The 20124-nt window shown below is 47.9% G+C and overlaps 1 protein-coding gene across 1 annotated transcript in view; it reads left to right on the top strand.

Annotated features, from left to right (window-relative positions):
• ZFHX3 (zinc finger homeobox 3) overlaps positions 1–20124 on the top strand; it is a 296214-nt gene that overhangs the window by 118027 nt on the left and 158063 nt on the right. The gene's annotated exons all lie outside the window — the stretch shown is intronic.

Below are 20124 nucleotides of genomic sequence, written 5' to 3'. Positions count from 1 at the left end.
TTCTGAGGGTGTCACAGTGAACCCTCAGAAGAGGAGGAAAAGTGAAAGTGGTTGGGAAGAGACAATTCCAAGCTGGTCTCTGTGGCAGATGGGCTGGGGTGTCAGTAAGCGTGGTCTGTGGATTTTGAGCATCTTCTGTACCTGGGGACCTGGCGAGTTCCTTTGAGCTGCTCAGGTGTCTGGCATTCCCTGCCTCACTCTAAAGGTGGAGGACTGTCTTCTGTTGAAACCCTGACCCTTTCCCACCCAGAGCATCTCGGTTTTGTTGGGCCACTTAGCCCTGCAGTGCAGATCCTCGGAAGCCACTGTGACTGTGCTTCTCTCTTTCATTTGGTCTAGACATCCTGCCCCAGGTCACTTTTCTTTGTGAATTACACTTTGCTACCCATTTGACTGTCCTGAACTTGTGGAATTGTATGTTGAGAAACAGGATTACAGAGAGCTCTCTAGACCGCATGACCTCTAGAGCCAGGAGGCTTTGAGTTCAAATCCCGCCCTACCATTTAATAACTGTGTTCACATGAGCAAGCGATTGTGCCACCTTTGTGCCACCTTTCCCCACTTGTAACTTGGACAGTCGCGCTTTCATCAGGCTGTTTTAAGGATTAAATGAGCTAATATGTCTAAGTGGGCAGGACACCACTGCCTGGCACAGAGTGAGTGCTCTGCAGCTGTGGGCTTACATTCATCTGTGTTGCTGAGAGTCTAAGTATTCAAAAGGAAAACAATAATTCTAACTTTCTAGATAGACATCGTCCTTAGATACTTCTTTTTAAATGAAGAGAAGGTTGTCTCTTTTAGAAAATTTTTAAATTTTATTTAACAACGTAGTAACCAGAAGGTGGAGCTTCATTCCCTTTCTCTTGACCGTGGGCTGGATTTAGTAACTCACTTCTGATGAATCAAGCATGGAAAGGAATATAGAATAACTTGCCAGTGGGGCAGCCTGGCAGGACCACCTTCTCTGAGTGATGAAAGTTAACCTGACTGGTGATTAGTCAGTTATGTTGACATGTTCCCCGGAAGTGATGCAGTAGCCCCAGTCAAATTGTGAGAAAATATCTGACCAATCAGAATCGAGGGAAGCTCTACAGACACCTGACCAGTTCTCTCCAAAAGTGATGAAGTCACCAAAGACATAGGGAGGAACCGGCATGGATTGGAGACGTAACATCTAAACGCTGGGTGGCATCCTGCGTTGGATCCTGGCACAGAGAAAGGGTATGAGTGGAAAATACCATAAATGTGCAAAGTCTGTTCTTCAGTAACAGCTTTGTGCCCATGTCTGGTTCTTGGTTTTGACAAATGTCCCGGATGTTAAGATGTAAGACATTAACAGCAGGAGAGGCTGGGGTGAGAACACGTGGGAACTCTGTACTCTGTACCACATCTCTACTGTTCTTCTGTACATCTAAAATGATTTCAAACTAAGAAGCTTTGAAAAAAAAAAAACAAGTTTAAAAAAAACCAAAACCAACCCATCCTTACCTGCTTGTTTGAAAAATGTCTTGAGTTTTAAAGAATACGAAGTAAGAGTGGAAGGCCCTGCACTGCCTCTTGTTCTTTTGTCTCCACGCCTCTCAAGGGCAGTGACAGTGAACAGGAGTGCTTCTCCTATAGACCTCCTCCTAGGGGTGTGTAAAATAAAGTCAAAGTCACTCAGTTGTGTCCCACTCTTTGTGACCCCATGTTCTGTACAATCCATGAAATTCTTCAGGCAAGGATACTGGAGTGGATAGCTGTTCCCTTCTCCAGGCCATCTTCCCAACCCAGGGATCAAACCCACATCTCCCACATTGCAAGTGGATTCTTTACCAGCTGAGCCATGAGGGAAAGCCCAAGGACATGTAAACATTTGCATTAAAAATCGTAAAAAAGCCTTAAAAAAAAAAAAGCTCCCATTCTGCTTATATGCCTTAGACTGTTGGAAACCTTTTCATTTTAGTACAACTGTTTTCCAGATTCCTTTTTGGGCACATTTTGGCTCTTCTGAAAGATTTATTTAAAGCGGCGTTTGTTTAGCCAGCGCTTAATTTTATTTTCCACTCCGACTTCTAACCCATCCAGGTCCCATTTATATTGCCTCTGCCCTTGCCAGTCTTGAGAAAGCCTCCCGAATTAGCATCATCTGAGAATTTAATTAACTTGCTGTTTACTAACCCTCTCCTTTCAAGATAATTAATGAGGATGTGAAGTGACACCAGGCCCGACACGGCTCCCAAGTGGCACCTGAGCTGCCACCTCCCCAGGCGGGCCCCTCGGGGGTGCCAGCTCCCTCTTGTTTACCTTCAGTCCTGTGGCCACACTGGGTGCAGGCACAGATGTCCAAAGTTTGCTCAAAACTGGGCTCTTCTGCCTCACCTTTTATCCACCCGTTTTTCTGCTGTGTTAATTAAAAAGCCTCATTTTACTTAGAATGGAACGCTTATTTTTGTGTGTGCTATTCCCTGGACAGAGTCTACATTACTGGGCCTGAAATTAAACTAGCTGAGAGAGTCAAGAATTACAGTTCCCTTTTGTTTTCTGTAAAAGCGGCAGCAGAGCATCTCCCTGCCCCCAACTATATACTTAATCCAGAAAGTAAGAGGTTGTCCTCAACCTAGAATTCAGTACTGTCTCTGAAACTTTCCCCAATGATGGACGTGTTCCATATCTGCTACCACATAGTAGCCACTAGCCACAAGTGACCATGAGCACTTGACACACAGCCTGTGTGGCTGAGGCGTGGAACTTCAAATTGTATTTAAGTTTAATTCAGACATGCATCATCACAAGTGGCTAATGGTTACCATATTGGACCACCGCTGTCAGTGCTTCTTTTTTAGTCTGCCTTGGGTTATCTGTGGCAGGTCTGAAATTCCCGGCAGTTTCTGTACCCTCCCCAACAACTTTCTTTTCTGGCAGAGAAGGTAAACTGATCTCTCCATCACATTCGGCAAGCTGTAATTAGGAAGGTAAGTTTTCCAAGGGAAAAAGATGTTACTTTGTAAATCCAAATGTAAATGACTTGGATTATCCGTGTCACTGAGCGCTTCATTCATGCAGATAATTGAGAATTGACAGTGTCCTTTTTCCCTCAATTACTTCCTGATAGTTCCATGTGTTACAATGGGAGGAACATGGAGCTGTTTTTAAATAGCTATGTTAATGTCCTCATTAATTTTACCTTTTCCTACCAATTAACAAATATTAACTCTAGTGGCAGAATTAAGTTGGCTTCCCTCATGAAGCCACATTCATCCTGAACACCCTTCTCACCGGAGCGTGGTGCAGCTTAGCTTTCTGCCTTTGGTTTTTTTCAGTCTACTGCTCCCAATAGAGGCATTGGTTCTTGGGGGATCTTTGCACTGGGTTATTCACAGTGTAGCGCAGTGTGGCACCACCAACGCGGATCCAGGATAAGACCGGGGTCAACTTGCATGCCCTCCCCCCCCCACCACCACAGGCCCCATTCTCATTTACAAGTGGCAGAGACAAACCCAAGAGCCTACAGGAGCCATGCAAGCATCTTCCATGGGTGTTAGTGCTGGCTGGAGAACGCCTGCCTGCCCGATCTTACCCAGATAACTGAGAAACACAGTCTATAAGTCTTGGTTGTACAACAGAGTCACCGATCATAATGTGTTAGTCCTGAAGTTAAGAATTTTTTAAAACTCAAGAGTTTTGAAGCTCATACCCACAGTCTCCTCAGTTACGGCCAGTTTCTCATCTTTGACCTAATGCTCTCCTCGTCCATGAGACAGTGAAGAAAGGCATCTGTATAGCCCTTATTTCACAAGGTAGTTGTGAGAACCAGTTGAGCTAATGAAGGAACAAGCCCTTTGAAGTCTGTGTAAGGCTAGATAAACATGGATGGTGTTATTGAGAGAATGTTTAAATATTTTATTTCTCTAAATCCAGACTTCCTGATTACTCATTGTTGGATGTCAAGATCATTGCTGGCATTCTCCTTTTAAGAGATGCTTAGGAAACAGAAGCGTGGTGTTTGCAGGAAGATACACAGGGACGATCGTGACCTAATTTTCCACCTTTTCATTTTGCTCCCTGGGCTCTTTAAACACAGGTTATTTTCAGCTGCTGGAGAGCACAGAGGATGACTACTTTTTTTTTTTTTATTGTCGTTAGTAGTTCCATCATTAGGTTGGTTAAAAGTTGAATCGGTTACAAGTATTGTTTAGTTCTGAATAAATGTATAACCTGAACTGTTACTCAGGTGGTGTTGTTCACAGTGGTTATAGACTGAGATGTGGAACTTGAGAACAGGTACTGCCAACTGCAGAGCACGTCTACACACATGTTCTTATGTTCAAATGTCTGAAAACAAGGATGAATTGTTCTGGAGTGACTTCATAATTCCAAGTTAAATGGTACTTGAATTACTGTTGACCTTCACTTTGAAACAGCTTACTTTTGTAACAGGTTTGTATGTCTGGCTCTTACTGGGGTTTGATGAGTTGGAAGGAACTTATTTTGCTTAAAAAAGTGTGTGTGTGTACACATGACTGTGTGTTCACCTCTCTTCATTGATATGCTGAATGATTGGGTAAAGCTTTCACAAAGTTTTACATCAGGGTTAGTGCATGGTTACTAGATGGACAAATCCAGCCAGTTACTTGTTTTTATAAATAAAGTTTTATTGGAACACAGTCCATCACTGCTTTTGTGCTCTGGTAGCTGAGTTAGGCAGTGACGACAGACCAGATGGCCCTCAGCCTAAAATGTTTACTGTCCAGATATTTACAGAAAAAAAAATTGGCCGACAGCTGATCTAGATGGTAGAAATATGTCTTTTAAGAAGTTGTATTTTTTATAAATTCCGGGGAAATTGTGGATTCAGAAATTGTTTTATCCTGGTCCATCCTTAAAATTGCAGTTGTCAGCTTGGTCTGCTCTGGTTTATTTCTGTGATCTCAAGAAGTTGCTTATCAGATGTTGGATGCAGTGACCCTGGTTTCATGGTAACTAAACCTGCATCAGCTTCTTGCTAATGTACTGCTAGTCATTTTATTCCGTAGACTGAGTAGCTTTCAGTGTTTCTATGGGAAGGACACTGCTCATTAGTGAATATGTTCAGCCTTCAGTTCAGCTAAAATCTGAATGCCTTCTCAACCTGAAACAGGCAGTATTATTCTAAACGTTAAGTAATCTAGCTGTCCACGAAGACAGAGTGCTTCCCGGTCATTACAAGCTGTGCGCCACCATCATTCCTCACCGTAATGCCGTGAAGTAGGTTCTTCACGTCACCACCCAGATTTTATCACCGAAGCGGGAAAGGGTGACTTGCTGAAGGTCACATAATGAGAAAGCCCACTGGCAATTTGTGTCATCTCGTGAGTCATGTTGGCGCTGGGAAATGAAGCTGGCACCAGTGGGACTCACACCCAGGGGCTAGCCGGTCCTCCTCACCGGTTCCTGCCCAGCGAGGCCGACGATTTCATTAGCGAGGTGAGTGAACGGGCGATCCAGTAATTAATTCTTCTCTGTCTAGACTTAGGACCCCAGTGAAATCGGATGGTGGGGAAGGCTTCCCAAGTCTTCACATGCCCCCCTCCAACTGATTCTCATCACCCAGCAATGTTTTTTCTTTTAACTTCGCCTGACCATTCATGAAGTATATTTCTATTGATTTACTCTCTGGATCCTCATGGCCCTGCGTCGTATGATGGCCTTATTCCATTTGACAACTTGAGGAGAGAGCTCAGTGCCTGAGCCCCACTTCCCCTGCTCCCAAGCCTGTGTTCTTGCTGCAGAATGACCTGAATGATGTGCGTCCATAGGAAGGCACATGGTCCCTGCCTTCAGAAGCCTTCCAGTCTCATGGGGGAATATGCCACATACATAAAGCTGGTAACTGGCCTTCATGGTCTCAGTGGGAAAAGATGTGCTGTGAGGTGGAGGCTTTGAGGTCAGAGGAGAAAGAATCACGGTGGACTGTGAAATAGGGGCGGAGGTGTGATGTTCAGAAAGGGGAGCAGGATTTGGCTGAGCTGGGAGGAAAGTATACACGGGAAGGAGTGGCATGAGCCAGTATCTCTCTCTCTCACACACACACATAACACATGCGTGTGCACACACACACACGAGCTGGAGCTGGGAGAGAAGTATGCACGGAAGAGAGTGGTGTGAGCCAGAATCTCTCTCTCTCACACACACACACACACACACACACTCGCCTGTGCACACATGAGGCCACTGAGGGATGGAGTTCAGGAGACAGCAGAGCCGGCTGGAGAAGGGGGTGGTGCAGCAGAGGAGAAGGTGAGAAGATGCTCTAATGGAGGACCTTTCTCATGTACAGAGAATGATGGAGACAGTGATTAGAGAAGATGAATAGTACCTCTGATTGTTGTGTGAGGAAACAGGAAGCAGGAATGTAGATAGACAGATGGGGAATGAATGGGTCCAAAGCTGGCAGAAAGACCCCCACTGTAAACATATGTGTTACCAGAAATCAGACTGGCTGTTGGTTCCTCTGGCCTCATGTTATTATAGAGTCATCTGGGAAGGTCATTGAAAAATATTTAACACTTCCAGCTTTTAAAAGAATTATCTAGAGTCTATATTAATACAGAGCAGGCTCCTAGATCTGAGATTCCACACAGCTGCCACCCAACATGTTGAGGTTTGGGGAGTGACTGGCCACATCCTTATACTGGGGCCCCAGGAAGCAACCACAGACCGGTCTGGGTCCATGTGTCACCGTGCCCCAGTCGCACAGTCCCTGCTAACGTGTAGTGTGCATCAGAGCATCCTGGTGTTCCAGGGCTGGCAGGATCTCAGCCATCCTCTCCCTAGTCCTGCCTTTCTCCAGCATCCCCCCAAACCTCCCCCCGGCCCCCTTACACTGCATCATTTTGCTCAAGGAAATTTTCCCAGTTGCCAGTTTTATAGATGCAGTTTTCTGAAACTTGGATTTTACTGCAGAAGATCCCTCACAGTTCTCTAGCAGGTTTTGCGAATCATCATCTGTCCAGAATGAAACTGCCCTTGCACCCCAGCGGACCTTCTCCTGTGGGTCCCACCCACCTCATACGGGCTTTTTGGACATGCTGGGCCAGAGTGAACTTGCTGAAAATGAGGAAGGGATGTTTTGGTCAATGTGGGCTGGTTGGTGAAAACCCTCCCTATATTTCACCATTTAAAAATAAGTTTTGAAAAATATAACTCACTGACTGGCCTCACAGCTACATTCTGTTGGGACATTGAGAGCGGAACCAGGAGGTGTGGTATCTCTGGACCAGGTCGCTTGGAAGACCCTGGGAAGGGTCTGCTGTAAGTGGGGCCAGCCAGTCAGAAGGCTGAGGAGCGTGGGGCTCGGGCATAAACTAGAAAGGGAGGGGGACACATCCAGGTGTTCAGTGTCTGAGCCCAGGTGGAGAATGGTTCCTTCCTCGAAGGTCTCAGAACTTGAAAACTGATGATAGTGTAACATATAACCAGTTCCTTGGGGTCCAGATAGCAGTGGGTCTCAGCATATAGGAGGACAGGAAACTCGGGAAGAAAATAAAGATGTTATGTGTGCGTTTGTGAAAAAATAAAAACATCCTCATCCTGGTGCTTCGAATCTGGAGACAGTCCAGTTGCTCTGTCAGGCGTGGGGTGGGGGTGCCCACGTGGCCACCTCCTTCCAGATGTCTGAGCACTGTCATGTCACTCCGTTGGTTTGTGGACATTTTCTGTTAGAACTAACCTGTGTACTAAGCTGTTTTCATCTACAAAGATGCTGTAGACACCTGTACTCATCCTTAGCGCCGTCTTGACTGAGTTACTTGGCCTGCAGAGGTGTCTGTGCTGTGTGCCCTCCACCCCTGTCTCTGTGATCGTTAAGGTGTTCTGGCTGCTTTTCAGTATCCCCAAGTCTCCCAGCCCTTTCTCAGTTTAGTAGTAAAAGAGGATGGCCATGTTGAAGCCAGGTAAACAGAGCAAAGGGTGTAGACGAAGCAGAGGGTGGAATGACAGTGACTGAGCTGGCCTCTGGCTGGGGAACGTTTGACTAGTTTGGTGGGAGAAGGACAGCACTTCTGTGATCCATAGACTGAAATAATGAAGTCACTAAACAGCCATTTATAATAATTATCTCCTGCCCCCCAAAACAAACAGTGTATATTAGTGAACATATTTATTCTGCGGCCCTAGCGTCCCACCTGGATTGCAGAGCCCCACGTGGGAGTCCAGTGGAGCATTTGCTGAAACGAATGGCACGTGGTGGGCGCGGGTGGGACCACCTGTGCTCTGACATCCCAGAGGCGGGGAGATGGGGCTCTGGCCCAGGTGTGAAGGGGGCCCCTTGCCTGCTCTAGCTGCTGTGCCGCTTGTCAGCAGGTGGAGGGGGGTTCGAGGAGGCTCTCTAAGCAGGAGAGGCACCAAGACCAGAAAGACCAGGGCTGGTGGGTAAGGTGGGAACGGCCAGGTGTCTCATGGTGTGTGGGTGTGGTGCGGGGTGGAGGCTGGACATCTGAGATGGAGGAGGGAATCAGACCCGACCAGCTCAGTCTGGAGTGACAGCTAAGGACCAGGAGCAGCAGTAGAGCATTAGAGGAGTGTCTCAGTTTATTCAGACTTTCAGCCAGCCATCTTTCGGTCCCTACCGTGGGTCAGGAGCTGTGCCCTGAACCGGAATTGAAAGTTCTCCCTGCCTGTGAGGTGCTGTCCATGGTGTGGCAGAGGAGTTGGAAGTGGTTTGAAGCACAGATGAGTCCAGAGTGGATGCTGCTACAGCGAGGGTTTGTGGGCCCAGCGGAAGGAGGGGTGGAGCTGGGAGCTGGGAAAGGCTTCAGAGAAGCTGTGGCCTTTGTGCAGAGGAGGGCTCTGATCTCTCCAGCTGTATATTTATTTTCTTTTTTTCTCGCTCATCCCCGCTTCAATGGTGTCTGACTTTTTGTGACCCCATGGACCGACCGTAGCCCACCAGGCTCCTCTGTCCGTGGGATTCTCCAGGCAAGAATACTGGGATGAGTTGCCGTGCCCTCCTCCGGGGATCTTCCTGACCCAGGGATCAAGCCCATGTCTCTTACGTCTCCTGCAGTGGCAGGGTGGTTCAGGTTCTTCACCACTAGCGCCACCTGGGAACATGGTCCTTTCTGGAGGACTTCCCCAGCAGTCTGTCTTCCTAGCCAGTCACAGCAAGAACAAGTGTGCACATGCACGCACGGCGGCCTCCGAGGGAGGTAAGACGGCTCTCCAGACTCCCCAAGAGCCCTCCAGGTTATCTCATGGGAATTCAGACTCCTGTGACGCCTGTGTAAATGGCATAGATGCTGGGATGGGTGAAGTGGGATTCCAGACTCTTGACTTCTCCCCATCTATGAGGGCTCACCCATTCTCAGGACCAAAACTCAATCTCAAGAACTGACGGCACCCGTGAAGAGCAGCAGACTTGTTCTCGTCTGGCTTGGGTCTGCGGCCTCCCAGTGTGGTCTCCCTTGTCTCCTTCTGGGAGAGGCCCCTCTTGTACCCGGGAGATGTTGTGCCGGGGATGTGGGCGCTAAGAGCGGCAGCCCCAGGGAGGCCAGCAGACACCCAGAGATCCTCCAGCTCTCAACGGATGCTCCCGGTCCTTGAGCTCATGCCCATTGGAATGATTAATTGACGTCCTCCACTCTGGTGGACAATTAAGGAACACAGGAGAAGGAGGGAAAAGTCTTCAGTTGGACCTAATTTGGCACCATATTGTTTTCTGTTAATCTATTTTGTTTTCTGTCCGTCTGTCCCCAGGGACGGGTGCCTTGCTGCTTGCTGAAGCATGCATAACTAATGTCCTCATTAAGGGCTGATCTGTTTACCAAGGCCAGGCGAGGAAGCCAGCCTGCCAAACCTAGGCGCAAGCTGGAGGCCGTTGCCTCCCTCTGGGCCTTAGCCCCACCTCATTAAGCTGGTCCAGGCTATTGATTGGGAGCCTGTGTTTGGAAGAGTCTTACTTACTCCATGCATTATCTTGACAGATTGATCAGACCTGATTGAGAACCTCTTAAAGAAACGAACAGCTGTAATGGGAAAGTTGGACTCTGTCATCCGTTAGGATGATTCTGGGAGCAAGAAGAACAAGTCTGACATCTTGGAGCAATTGTATTTACAATTAACATGGCTGAAAACGATTGCCTCTATTGATCCCCCCTTCCTGCAATTACAGCCCCATTGTTTACATTCCAGCACTTCAGTTATAAAAAGGAAATTCAATAATTATTGCATTATTTAAAGTTAAAGTGCCACAGAGTTTGCTGGCTACGCTTGCTGGTTGATTTAACGTTCAGTAAAATCCATGCTGAGCTCTCCATCTTGAGGCCGAACAATATCGGCTTTTAATGAGACTTAAAAAGCGGGGGAAGGAGAGCAAAACCTAGCACACAGGGTGTTTGTCTGGGTTGTTTATGGGGGGGACCCAAAGGCAGGGCAGAGAAACTTGCCATGTCATCTTTTGCAAAACTATGTCCCCTCTTGCCAGCTGTCTCCTGGTCTCTCGACTCCACTTCCTCAAAGAAACACTTCTCTCGTTCCACTCTCTCAGTCCCTGTCCCCTTCCCACAAGTGTAACTTCTCCTCAGCCATCAACAAAACCCCCAGAATCCGACTTAAGGAGAAAGAATGAAACGTCTTAGCACCCAGAAGGAGCGACATGAAAGGCATTTGTTTCAAGGGAATTTTTCTCTTCCGTGCAGTCATTTTCCCATTTTCTGATTCAAGGGGAAAAAAGTAAAATAAAGAATGAACCCCCCCCCCTCCCCCGCCGCTTATGAGGAAGAAAGCCCCGTGCATGCTCACTGTCCCCTGCCCGTCTCACGCTGGCGGCCCTGACCTGTCTCATAACGAGGGTGATGAGGGTGTTGGTCAGCAGATGCTGGGAGCTCGAGAGGTACCTTCAGGTTGGAGCACCACACTCAGACTCCCAGCAGCAGCAGCTGGAAAGTTCAAGAGCACGGGAGGAATTTTAAAGACCGTTTTATTTTTCTCATATTTGGTGGAAACTCTCCGGCGGGCTGGGTTCCAGCAAGACATCTGGACAGGTGTGCTCAGCGGGGTGCCGAGCTTGCGAGGAAAAAGTGATGCCTCATGCCTCACCATCAAGAGTCACGCTTTCAGCCCCAGCCCCAGCCCCAGGAAATTTGAGACTGCAGGTGTGAAATGGGAGAGGAAGATGAATGGAGCCAATTCCGACTTTTATGAAGTATCTGGAGCGGGCCGGTAGCAGGCAGCTGCTTCCGTGGGCCTTTTTCATTAAAGAGGTGAATTCTTGAGTGCTGGCACTGCGTGATTTATCGAGTGCAGTTTGCTAGCATCTGAAATGCTCTTTGGGAAAAGGTGGTTGATGCGGAGATTTTAGGCCTTGGCAGTTTTCCTTCTTGCAAGGAAATACCTTCATGGGTTCCGACTTGGGTATTTCCTCCATGCCAGTTGCTGTCCCAAGCAGCTGTTCTCAAGAGTGTGATCCCAGACCACCAGCATCGGGGAGATGGTCAGGAATTCTCCCTCCCTACCCCGAACCTGTCCCTGGTGAATTAGAAACCTTCAGGGTGGGCTCCAAACGCTCTGCGGCGGGATACCCCTCCATCCGCCCCAAGTGCTTCTGAGGCACGCTCAAGCCAGAGGACCGCAGAGCTGGAACGTATCTGTATCTTTAACTGCCGAGCCCGTGGTGTGTACCTGCCAGCCAGGTGAGGAAGCAACATCTAGGCTCAAGGTAGAAAGATGACGCCTGTGCCAAACATTCGGGCAGTCCTTCCCATCTTCTGAATCTTTTTCACATTTGTTTGCTCGTGTGGTTTTCAAAATTGCCTCCGAGGAAGACAGGGCAAGTATAAACATCTGTATTTCACAGATGAAGTAACGCACCTGTTTTGACCACCAGACAAGTATTTCTTTTTTTTTTCCTTTCTGCTGTGTTGAGTGTCATGGGATTGGAGATACAAATAAGCAAATCCTTCAGCGTGGATTTGTGAAACCAGGGATGTGTCTGTTTCAGCTCAGTTTTCCTTCCCTGGTCCTCACCTGGGGTGTTGGCAGATGTGCTAAAGAACAAGGTTTCAGATTTTTCACTATTTGGGCACTGACAGACAGACAGATCCAGTAAACAGATGTGGTTCTGGAGCAAGGGCCTGGGCCTGGGGTGAGGGTCCTGACTTTGCCGCACCAGCTGTGTTACTTTGGGCAAATGACTTAAAATAAGAATTAAGTGCCTCTTGTAAGGAAGAAGTCAGTCCCATGCATGTGCAGGTTCCTCTCTGCTTCATAATTTCTGCACATCGAAATTTCTTTATGGTCAACAAGCAATCCTTCTTTGGGTCTGGGGGTGTGGAGTGGCAGTTCCCAGGGAGGGGGCAGAACAGACTGGGCATGAGGAGGGAAATGTCAAATAGGTAAATTCAGTAACATTCGTTTCTATCCCTAATCCCAAAACTTAACCAGCTTGAAAAGTAATGATAGTAATAATAATAACCTTATTAATTACGAAGGTGAACCATACAGCAGGCGCCGTGTTAAACACCTTTGTCTGAATTATCCCATTGACCTCTCCCCTTGGTTTTATGATGGGGTCCTGTTATTGTCCCTATGTTGCAGATGAGGAAACTGAGGCCTAACCCATGTGTATATCTTGCCCAGAGTAGCACAAAGGGAGAGTTTTCCCCAGCCTGCCTTAATCCAGAGTGCTTCGTAAACCACCGTTACGACAGGAGTGTGACATGGAGTGAATGGGGACCAGCTTGAGTAGCACGAATACTGCGGCCTTTGTTTCATGCGGGGACTTAAACCCGTGGGAGCGGAAAAGTAGCTCCAGGGAGGAAGCGTATCTTCACGAATGAAGAAAGTCACGGTTCCCCCTGCCCTGTCTTAGCAAAGGGCTGACTTTCAGACTCGAGGAGCTGGGCTCGTTCCTGGAGAGGGGTCAGGTTGATGTTAGCCTGGGGACCTACTGCTTTCCCCACCATGTATTTCTCTGGGCTTCCGAGCTTAGGTACATGCTCATTTGACCAGCATGGAAACTAGCCCTTATCTTGCTTGAGACCCCCTGCTCCGATGGTCCCCCTCCTTTAGGAAAGACGCCTGCGCACCTGAGAAGCTTTGTCTCTGTGTGTAGTTATGCCACGCCCCTCTCTGGAGTTTTCCCAACAGAGGGAAATGAAATCTGTTAGTACCAACATTCCACAAGAGCCCACATTTGGATTTTTCTAGAAAAGACTCAAAGCCAAGTCTGATACACCCTCTCGATGGTTGCAGATTCATGCTTATTTTGCTTCTAGAATTTATTGTGCTTCTCTCTAAGGACCATTTATCTTCTTGAGACTTTTGAAGGAGGAGATGTCATTCTTGCGAGCCAAGAGATCCAGGGTTGGAAAGCCTGAACTCCAGCCTTGGAGCTCAGATGCTGAGAGCGAACAGTCAGGGCTTGTTCCAGGGCGTGAGGAGTCTGGCCTAGAAACCAGAAAATAGGTCAGAGCAGCACAAATGGATTGATCTAAGGGAACGTTTTTACTTCCTTTAACTTTCTCTTGTAAATTGTGGTTGGGGCTTATATCTTAACACTGTCTGCTGGGCTCCTGCAGTGAAATAGGACTAAATTAACATGTGCCAAGGTTGAGGGCTCGAGTGGGTGAAAAGCCAACATAAAACAGAAAATACGTATATATTTAGGTTGACCTGCCGGAAGCTTTCTTAAGAATGTGCAACATTAAATCTGGAACAGTAACACCACCCCTGATTAAAAAATTAACCACCCCTCTTCCAGTTTGCATTACACCTAAAACAGTTTCTTCTTTAGATGTTCAAGGTGAATACCTGGGTCTGGAGCATCTTGGGTCCCATGACAGCCCCCTGCAGTCAGTGCAGCATCGCTGGACGACCATGGACCAGGCCTCCAGCCCCGGGTTCCAGTCCTGTTTTGTCCACACTCTGTGGAAACTCATGGGTGGGGGAAGGAGTCACGTGACCTCTCGGAGCTTTGGGTTTCTCCGAGGACAGGAGCCAAACACCGCCCACCTCGGGCTGTAATGAGAAAATGAAGTGTGTGAAGGTGCTTCCTCAGCAGTGCCCGCCGTGCAGGGTTACGATGGTGAATTAACCCCCTCACGTCTTCCTTATTCCATCCTAGTGGGTAATTAGCGGGCTCACTCCGGACCCTCATCCTGTCCTGTCTCACTGGAGGTGTTGGTGAGACTTCTACAGCCCTCGCCCTGTGCCCCTGGCTGGTTCTGGTTCACAGTTTTCCCCTCCGGAGGTCTGATGGGACAGCGGCCTCTTCCATCAAGGCCTTTCATGTGTGGGTCGGAGGGCCCTTCCCCCTAAGTGTAGGTCACCCCCAGGGTCGCCCACGTGCCCCAGGAGGGGTGGATCCCTGGGAACCGCTTTACCCATCGCGGAGCTTCACCGTTTGATCTGCCCTCCGGGTGCGGTTGCGATGTATCCATGGGAGAATGTAGTGAGCCAGGGTGGGCGTTTGTGTGTTCCTCATAACAGGTATTATTCCCCGAAGAAGCTTCCTTCGTGAATCCTGTGTGTTTTCATTTGTGAGAGTGTGTGTGCGAGTGTCAGAGTGTACTTTGTCCATTTCTACTTTAAAGGGGAGGCTTTGACAAAACCTGATCAATATTTTGCATTCCATGCATGAAGAACCAGATGTTAGAAGTTTCCTCTTGTTGGGGAGGAGGAGGGAGCTGGGGCCCCTCCAGATTTATAGAAATCGATGTTCTCTGACAGAAGTTGGTTAGTTTTCCTGGGAAACAAGTAACAGGAACACATTTTTTTGATTTTCGTGATGAATTATTTTCTAACAAGAGCCCTCTTCTCATCTCTTTGACTTTCAGTCGCTAGCCAGTGTGGACGAGCCCAACATACTAATGGGGTGAAATCCCACAAATAATGCCAGCCGGCTCCTTTCTTTTCTCTTTTAATTATTCATTTCCTCTTTATACCCACCCTCGTGTGCCAGGCTCATTATCCTAGATGCCTTTTAACTATATTGAGGCCTTGTCTTTTCCAAGTTCTTTCCCTGGAACCAGACCCAGAAGCAAAGATGGGGGACCCTGGACGTCTCCAGGTCAGGGGCACGGGAGTGTTACCTGCCAGCTAAACTCAGCCCAGCATTTTATCGATAAAATATAAATGCTCCAACAGGATCGGACAGATGGACAGAACAGGATCCCTGGTCAGCACGAGGGAGCCCCCTCGCTCATTTCCAGCACAGGTGCTGCTCACCTGGCGTGTGCCAGTCCAGTTCCTACACGCTCGCCAAGAGGACCATCTGTTTTCTGCTGCACAGTGGTCATTTGGAGAAGTTGGAGTTTGCAGAGTTCTTTCCCTGCTTCCATTTATGAGTCAGACCGGGTACTTATTTCCTTTTTGTGGGTCCTTGTACTTCTTTGTGCTTTCAGGAAGTAAATCCTATTGCCACGTGTAGAACTTTCTTTCAGTGGAAACAACTGTACACTTGCAGTTTGTATAACCCAGTGTTTTGCAGGCACTTTTTTTAAAAGTTTTTTTTTTTTTGGTGTGTTCCATTTTTCAAAGTCTGCACTGAATTTGTTACAGTATTGCTTCCGTTGTTTATGTTATGGTTTTTTGGCCATGAGGCACGTGAGATCCTAGCTCTCTGACCAAGGATGGAACCAGCACCCCCTGCATTAGAAGACGAAGTTCCAACCACTGATTGCCAGGAAAACCCTTGCAGGCACTTTTAAAACCAGACAGTAAGAGTGGGGAAATCAGGGAAAGCCTCGGTGGTTCAGGATTCAAGGTTGTAGGAGAGGCTGGCTGGACGGAGTGCTGGACTGGACCTTGGTTTCTGTTCTTCCTTTAGCTGAGTCAGTCTCCCTACATTGACTAATTTGTTGGTCCTGCTTCTTCATTACTCACTGATTGGTTTCTCTTGAGTGTTCCAGTGATTTTCGTGTGCCACCGGAGGATGTGTTCTCACGATGGTATTCACGCCAGAAGGTTGCCCTCCTCATATCCCTTGGCCTGTCTGCCAAGTTACCACCATCACTGCCTTGTTACTTGCACGGTCAGGCCCTTGGGTAGGGCATAGTCTGTGGGTCTTTGTGTGTGTGTGTCTGTGTTGTGTGTGTGTGTTTACATAGTGTGTGTTTTCATGTGTTGTTGACATCTGGAATTGAACCAGACCCTCCCCAGTGGGCTCAGTGACCATTTTTCTTTGGGTCCACATGCAGCACACATGTCTCACAGCACACTAACCGCAGTTGAAGTTATTGTTCTGTTTTCTTATTCTTTATTTTGTATTTTTAAAAAACCTTTAGTTATTTATGGCTGCATCAGGTCTTAGTTGCAGCACGCGGGATCTTCATTTCAGCGTGTGGGGTCTCTCGTTGTGGTATGTCGGTTTCTCCCTAGCTGCGGCATGTGGGCTCCAGGGCACATGGGCTCCGTAGTCTGGGGCATGCAGGCTCTCTAACTGAGGCGCACAGGCTCAGCATTTGTGGTGCATGGGCTTAGTTGCCCTGTGGCATGTAGGATCTTAGTTCCTCAACCAGCGATGGAACCCTCATATCCCTTGCCTTGGAAGGCAGATTCTTAACCACTGGACCACCAGGAAAGTCCCTGTTTTCTTTTTAAGACCGCACAACTGACCCGCTAGAGGTGAGCATAAAGAAATCTTGAGCATAGAGTAAAGAAATAAATGGAAACAGCCAAACAAGACTTGGGTCCTCCTCCCTGAGGATGGGTAAGCTCTGTGATGGAGGGGGAGAGGCTTGGGGAAGTCCAGTATCTGTGTGGGAGAAGAATTTCCTGCCTGCCGAGAAGAGCAGGAACTCTGAGAGGAGGCAGCCCCTTCACTGAGTGTTCCACTGGGGTTTGTGCCTCGGTGGATTCTTCATATATTACAGTGAATTTAATTAAATACACTGTGATCCCAACTGAGGGTATCCTAATTAGCTGGGTCAGGAACAAATCATTCTCCCTCCTTCTCCAGATGAAAACATCTACTCTCTCCTGCAGGGAAAGCATTTCCGGGGTGACAGGTGGCCCGGAGGAGTCAGCCTCCTCAGTCCCGCCCCCTCTTGCTGCTTCTTACTAGGCAGGTTCCCAGGGTGGAATTCCGGGAATGGGCCAGCGCATCTTGGGAGGGAGAGGGTGCCCGGCTGCCAAGGTCAGGGCCTGGACCCACACAAGGCCTGGGAAGGGACCATATGGTGCGGAGAAGTCAGGACTCTGTTGCTGGCTTCAGACCCCCGTTTGCTCCATGTTGGACAACTTGAAAACTGCCCAAGCAGGAGCTTATAAGATGTGGTGAGAACAGGAGCTGTCACATGCAGGTAGACCCCCAGAGACTCCAGTTGTGAGGAGAAGTTTGGGTTGGGGTATAACCTTTATGAGCAGGTGTTTCCTAGGAATGGAGAAATAGTTTATTCTGGATTTCCATGTGTATGTCTTGGAGAGTGAACTTGGAGTGTGCAAGCAAGCTTGGAATTTTGAATTAAGCTTCTGTGCAAGTCTCTGAGAGGGGACCCTAAATGTCCGCTACACCGGGATCAGAGGGAGAGGCCGTGGCTCTGTTTTCCACATTTGCTTATATTTTTGTCTCTACCATTTGTATCGGGCACCCATCTTCGTTCCAAAATGGTTCTCACGTAGCAGACCAAAGGATTCCTGGTGGCAGCAGAGATTACCAGTGAGCACCAGGAGTCAAGTATGATGGTTTAGGGACATCATCATTGTATCAGTTATTTTTCCAGCAGGAGTCCCCAGTGTGATGTTTATTTCAGTTGAGGATTTATACAGCCCTGTCACCCAAGAGCCCCTGAGTCTGAGGACGAAAGACATCTGACATCTCAGCTCCCATCCAACTCTTTCTGGCTGTGTTATCCTCTCTTCTGGCTCAGAGACTAGAAACCCCAGACATTTGGAAAAGAACCCTCACATCCATATTAAAATTTTATGTTTAAGATTCAGAGCCTTACTGCCAGGAAATCCTGTTTCATGGGAAGGTAATGGGAATTCGGGGTTAAGGCTTCAGTGATCCTTTGTGTGATTTCGTAGTTTACGATACCACCAGAATCCCTTGATAGGACTTATCGCTTTGGATTCCATGGTTATTTTCCCTGTTACCTTTCATTCAGTCAGTTTTCGTTGAAACTTTAATAAATGTAATGTTGGGTCTTGGTGATCCAAGAGGGCCGTTCCTGGCTCCTGTACGAGTTCCCTGTTCCTCAGTCCCAACCCTAATGCTTCCTCCTGGGAATATCCGGGTTCCATTTTTGGCTTTCGGGGGTCCCTGTGGAGAATTTGGGGAGAATTGGTGTGGGCAAGCTCATTTTATTTTCCTTTCCATCCAGCGCATCAGTCTCTCCTTCTCCCGAGTCCCACCCTCCAAAAAAACATAGCTTTGGAGCTTTGGGCAAAGTGAAGAGAAACCATTAAAAAAAAAAAAAAACAATTCAAATTTATTTCAAGAAAAGTAGCTTTGTGGTTTTGGTGGTTATAGTCTGACAGTTAACATTGAGCTTGCTTGTTATTCAGTTTCTTTCTGGCTGTGATTGCTGTAGGCCAGCTCTTACTGGGGCCGGGGCCGGAGGAAGGCATATTGTTTTGCTCCAAGGCTGTGCGCTTGAGTGTGTTAAGTCATCCATTTCTGGGAAAGAAGGGATTGTTCTCTGCTGATACCTGTGAAGCCCTTCACTCTGTTACCTGTAAGTTGTCCCCAGAGTAAAAGTTAACGTCGTGTAGCCAGTTTACATGGTCGAGGGCCTGCGCCCCCTCCCCTTCTTCAGCCCTCTGTTGGTGCATTGATATTTCCTCTTCCAATGAGGTCCAGACCTGCTTCTGGGATGTTCACACTTTTTCCTTGCATGTGAACACATGAGCCTTAAAGCTGTGTCATCCAGTAGGAACAGCTGGGCCCCTCTGTTGTTCTCAGTATTGAGCAGAGTGCAGGACATTGACGTCTGTGCTTCCTGAGTGTCTCACAGTATAATCAGGACAGGACACAGGTCCAAGCAGGACCCGAGATGGTTACCAGGCACGGGCATCAAATAGAACAAGTGTGGTCAGAAAGGAGGGGCAGCACAGGGCAGTCCCAAGGCTTTATTGTGGTTCCCTGGGCCAGGCTCTGGGGACTGGAGGTGGGGTTGAGGGCGAGGAGAAAGAAGGAAGGACAGGTGGTAACATGAGCCCATAAAATACATGATCTCAATTTCCTCCTCCAGAAGGATGCTGGGGGAGGTGAGACCCGGGTTCTGGTTCTCTTTCTCCGATTAACTGGCTGTGTTACCTTCAGTCAACCACTTAAAGCTTCTTGGGATTGTTTCTCCTGCTTTATGTATACCCAGTGGAAAAATTCCCTCTTTCCCTAAAATGAGTCATTTGAAATGAAGGAGGTGGCCTTCCTATACCAGGAGCATGTCAGTTCTCTAATTCTTAATAAAAAGGGTCCATAGCTTTCCATGTGTTCTGACAGGGACCCCAAAGGATGTGAATATTGTGCTTGGATACAAGTCTTCTTCGAGATGCAGAAGTTTGGGGTCTGCTAACTCCCTGTCGTGTCTGCTTCGTGCTGACTCCTGGACTTCCATGTTCTGGAATCAAAGTTCTGTAACGACACAAATGCTACCCAGCGTGTAATTATGACTGCCTGAGCCCTAAGCCAAATGACCTTGAGATGTTGAGAGAGAACTGGTCTGGACAAATTTATTTTTCATTTTTTCCTAATCTAGGGGAAAACCTAATTTCAGGTTCTCCTAATAGACTAGTTCTAAATACAAAAGCTTGAGTCATCTTTCTTGTGAAATAGCCACACAGCAGCTTTGGTGCTGCGTTACTGACCTAAGATTCTGTGCAGGTAAGGTGACCACCCTGTAGGCCATGCCCTAAAGTGGGCGCTCGTCACTTTTTCCATGAAGGGCCAGATAATAAGATTTTAGGCTTCGCAGGCCACGTACTCTCTGTTGCAACTGTTGAACTCCGTCTAGTGTTTAGAAAACAGCCATCGACGATGCACAAACTAAGACATTTTGTGGCTGTGTTCCACTGAGACCCTATTTACAGAACCAGGCAGCAGGGTGCACTTGGCCTGTGGCCATGGCTTGCCGACCCCTGTTCTACACAGAGCACTTTGGAGATAAGCGGAAAGAGGAACCTCGGATTATTGTGCCCGGAGGCCCAGTTTGACGCTGGGAGGGTCGG

The sequence above is a fragment of the Giraffa tippelskirchi genome, chromosome 7, assembly GCF_054371585.1.
Source record: "Giraffa tippelskirchi isolate mGirTip1 chromosome 7, T2T-mGirTip1v1.2.pri, whole genome shotgun sequence".
In the NCBI taxonomy this organism is placed as follows: Eukaryota; Metazoa; Chordata; class Mammalia; order Artiodactyla; family Giraffidae; genus Giraffa; species Giraffa tippelskirchi.
This window is presented reverse-complemented; position numbering and strand designations above follow the sequence as displayed.